The sequence below is a fragment of the Priapulus caudatus genome, unplaced genomic scaffold (assembly GCF_000485595.1).
Source record: "Priapulus caudatus unplaced genomic scaffold, Priapulus_caudatus-5.0.1 Scaffold628, whole genome shotgun sequence".
NCBI classification, from domain to species: domain Eukaryota; kingdom Metazoa; phylum Priapulida; class Priapulimorpha; order Priapulimorphida; family Priapulidae; genus Priapulus; species Priapulus caudatus.
This window is the reverse complement of record NW_014577689.1, coordinates 152,322-157,237: the sequence shown is the minus strand read 5'-3', so window position 1 is coordinate 157,237 and position 4,916 is coordinate 152,322.

Sequence of the window (4,916 nt, the reverse complement as noted above, 5' to 3'; positions counted from 1 at the left end):
CTCTCTCTCTCTCTCTCTCTCTCTCTCTTGCTCTCTCTCTGACTCTCTCAATCTCTCTCTCTCTTTCCTTCGCCTCTGGCATAAGAGGTACAAGCCACGACCACACGCAAGTGCCAGTTCGCCGCATCTGTGGATTTTTTTTTTATAGCGAACATACACGTCGACAGTCCCACTACCAATTTCCAGAGACTTTGTCAATATACGAGCTCAACACTGCTGCCTTTGCGGTCGCAACCTACATTTTCACCACAAATTGACTCGTGTAATCTCACTAAGTTGAGGCGAACGTATAATGCTGCTGTATCAAAAAATTTTGCACTACTGAACGTCAGTAACAGCGTAAACTTGGTGTGTCTATAGTCACGCCCCCACGTGTGTGAAACAATGCGTAGCGCTGTACACTGACTTTTTTTTCGTTAACAGATCACGCGCTGGCCATCTTATAATTTCTCATTCAAAGACCTAATTCTCTATGTTTAACCATCTGCTGTTCTTTAATCACTCCATAATTTGGCACAAAAAGATAGTCAGTAGCTAAGCTATGAAATTATGCCTGGGATGCTACAAGAATAACATTCTTTGCAATTATTGGTGGGAACATAAACACATGTCCAGGCTTAGAGTTAGAGAGTTCTGGCTTACAAGCTTGTACATGCGTGCGTAGGTAAGGAAAAGAAATATATACAGCCGTATTAATTTTATTGCCAGAGGCTTGTCTTGTGGCAGGTTTTGTTTGATCAAGAATCAAGATATGCTTAAAATGCTAAACAGACAAACCTAAGCTTGGTGTTTGTCCAACAACTCTCTGACTGGCTGATACATAGCACCAAGAGCGTATTCAGTATAAAAGTATAAGTATAAGCATTAGCATGCAAAGTAAATTATTAAGTTTTGCTCTTGATAGCACAATATGTAATATACCATGTTTCAAACCGTTTTAAAAATAGAAATTGTATTGATCCCCTACTGCGGACAAGAATATTTTTGGAGAATTCTATCGGGGTAGGGTTTAATCTTGAAATTTTACTACACTACTGCCATGCAAGGTAGAAACGGGATTTGAATTCACCATGGGTTTTCTAATCTGTTTTGAATAGTGACGGATTACTATACAATATAAGCAACTGATCCGAGTTAGCACACATTTTCCATGTACAAACCCAATAATATCTTTATGTTTCCATTACAAATTTTAATGAAAAGTGGAATTCATATCACAACAGGGATTTATGATGAGTTTCCATAACCCAAGAGGGCAACATGAAACTGCTGGACCTATAATCTTTGGGCTAAAAAAAAAACTCATAAACCATGCAGACCAGCTGTTTTTTTATAGGATACAATTACTTGTCCGTACGGACAGGTGGATGTATAGAGACTGAACTCGTGCAGAATCAGTACACGTATGAAATCTCAACATTGCAGTGAGTGAAACACCGCTAGTTATGCTACGAATACCCCGGCATGTGAGAAGGAACGTGTTTTCACAGTACCCATCACATTACCGACACGGAACACAAATGTACGCGCAGGTCAAATATTGATGTTGACTGTGTAAAGAAAGTAAAATGTCCGCGGCTTTGTGAGAAAATATTGCCAATAGAACATTGTTTACACGGATGCCACTACTGCTGATTATTCAAGTATTCCATCTAATTGTGCAGGAGTTCTCTTACAACCGGCAATCAGCGTAAGGACTAGAATTTCACACCACTGCCTGCAATAGAACCAGTCATCAGCGCGAAGCGTAGTATTTACTAGATAGAAGTGCATTTATTCAGGCGTACTGTGGCCACACGCACCAATTCATATTATTAACATCATTTGTTCACAGCTGTACTTTGACACGCCTCAGTGTATACACATACACGGAATATACGCCTATATACACAGAATTACCACATGTATGGCATCATAGTTCCTCGGGTGAGTAAGAAATTATCAAACCCAATTCACGAAATTCACCTTAATTATTTTAATCCAGTCGGGACCAACCCTCCTTACGGGGTAATTGCAATTACGTTCTTACATGACCATGGAGAAAACCACTAACGAACAACATCTATATGTGAGCATTAATTTGCATCTCCGCTATTTGGATACTGCGAACTCGCGCATTAACTCACGCTTACATAAACCCAGCTGCCGAAAATTGCTTTAATTAAATTAAACTTTAAATGCCTAGCCAAACACATATATATATACCAGGAGTAGATAATAGGGAATTCCCTATTATCTACTCCTGATATATACGATACATTTATATATGAGACTCAGACAGTCGGGTACACTTCACACATTAAATTGCAACTAAAGACATAACATGCAACAGCAGTTACACTTCATTACTGCAGTTTTTTTGTTCTTTTTTTTGCAATGAAGCGAGAGTAATTAGACGCAAACAAGGTAGGTAACATGCCTGCTATCATGTAAGGCCTTATCACTCCCTGAAAACAAAGAGTCTGGCGCTTGCTAAGGAGGCCATTGGGGCAGCGCTCACTATAACCAGTAACCAGCCAAAGGGCATATTGTTATAAGGAGTCTAACCTGTAGGGAAACAGACCTCCTGCCACATGTGGAACAAAGGATGGGAGGGAAATCAATGCTTGGCCAAAACGCACTATACATACATGTACGTTCTTAGTATGTGTGCGTGTTATACAGTCAAGAGCGTATTAAGAAGGAAGAACCTTCTTTATACGCTCTTGATACAGTGCAGGTTCAAATGCAGTTCGTTTTGATCATTCATTATACACAGGTCTATGTCGTTGATATATCTCTTATTCGTACTCGCAAATTTTGTCTTTAAATAATAGATACATAAATTAATGTGCAACTGCAGACGTGTAATAATTATCTTGCACACTTTGGAAGGATTAGCGATGTTACGAAAATACTACAGGAAAACTTTAGTACTAAGAAGCAGCTAGAAGCGAGTTGTTTTTAAAGCTGATGTTTTCGGTTGAACTATCAAGTATTATCTCCATGACATGACACAATTAAAGCTCTACAAATGTTACGCTTGGTTACACTCGCTCACACACATCCTCATGAATTCACGCTAAATTGACTACGTCACGCATTTTCTATGGTGTATATTTGTAAAAATGTTGTTACAATTTTTTGACATGAAGAGTAAGTAAGTACTAACGGGACTAAATGTGTAACAAATTCTTACCTGATAAGATTGTTTCTCAACTAGTTAAAAATCAAAATAACCGGGGCGATTTGATATATTGATCGTGACGTTAAATGCTTACTATGGGCTATGTATGAGTCACGAGTGTTTGTTTACATCGAACGGAATAGCAAAATAGGAAGTATACTGCTGCTTAATGCAGCAATTTTACCATATAAACAAAAGGTTTACAGAATAACGTAAATTTTGTGAAAAAGTGGACGTAATAATTTTACTCGTACTATTTACGGTGACGTAATCCCTTTAAATTAACTCAAAAAAAATATGTAAAATAAACAGACCGTTAGCTTTGGACAATATAGGTTGAGTACCTCATGCTTCTCTAAGCATAACAAATTGTTCCTGCTGTGTAAGACATGTAAACATACTTACACACATCAAACTCTATAGAGAATTGCAATGATACTTGGTAAGAAAACTCTTTGACTTTGGTCTACTCGTTGATTTTAGGGGGAAGGGGGGCTATGAAATAAAGGTCAGTAACACTGCAGCTGTTCTATCCCATGGAGAGTGGAATCTAGTTTACATTCTCCAGCCTGGTACAGTCACCACCACAAGGCCGCACCATATTATAGCTAATGATAGCAGGAAGGCAGCAGAGTTGGAAATCCCACATACTGCTGCTGCTGCTGCTGCGTGCTGTACAGCATCCGCATCTGTGACTCTAGAGTCTAGAGTCTAGACGAGTGAAGCACTTGGTAGTTTCCGTTGTAAAAACATAACCTGCGCCGACACACGACTACTGTATCATGTATGCTAATCCAGTTAGCACTATTCTACGTGAACACATACGTAACAAAGTGCCTACCGCTTATAACTGACACTGTATCTCTTTTTATTATGAATGATAAGCATCGGGCTGTTTGTGGCAGGTTGTACAATAACATGATTTTAGATTTAGATTTTGGAATATATTAACGCGTTCAAATATTACATAGTTACATATGTCATAACGATTTGTCAGTAAACGCAGCGAGGGAGGGCGAGTTGACTGTACTGTCTTCAATGTACATGTACTGATGTAGGTATACATGTGTACAACGCGTGTACAAGTTACAACTACAACTTACAACTACAACTTACAAGTACAAGTTTAGTACATGTACGTGTTGTAGACGCGACTGCTGTAGTGTCGTAACATTCCACACCCGTCGCGCTCCAATTTGTTAGATTGAAGTATACGTGTCATAAAACACAGTCTCGTCATCATCGCCGGTTTACGTTTGTAGTACTGCAACGTCTATTTACGCCCGACGTGTACTCATGGATAAATACATGCAGGCTTTACTTACCCCCTGCGTTCCTGACTTGTCCATGTACACCGACAATGACGAAGCCGATGAGTGGGACCAACAACAAAGTCTGGATCACGCTTCTCAGCGTTCCTATAGTTCTGATCACGGTCATGGTCGCCGATTACACTCTCTATGAAGACAATCTCGGAAGCTAATTCCACAATATTATATCACAAAGTAGGAAAACGCCTGAGCGCTCACAGACACCCATCTCCTCTCAGCTGCTTTCAACTGAACATGTCCGCAGCACTTGTTTATGTTGCGGTGGCGCTGCACTACGGTCACGGAAAGCTCAAGAAATGTACAACAGTAGAATGCATTCCATAGGCAGCAGGCCTGAAAAAGCATCGAACAGAAATTAATTAAAAATACTCCCACACTACTAGGCCTACATTGTATCTATATTGTATCTATATTGTATC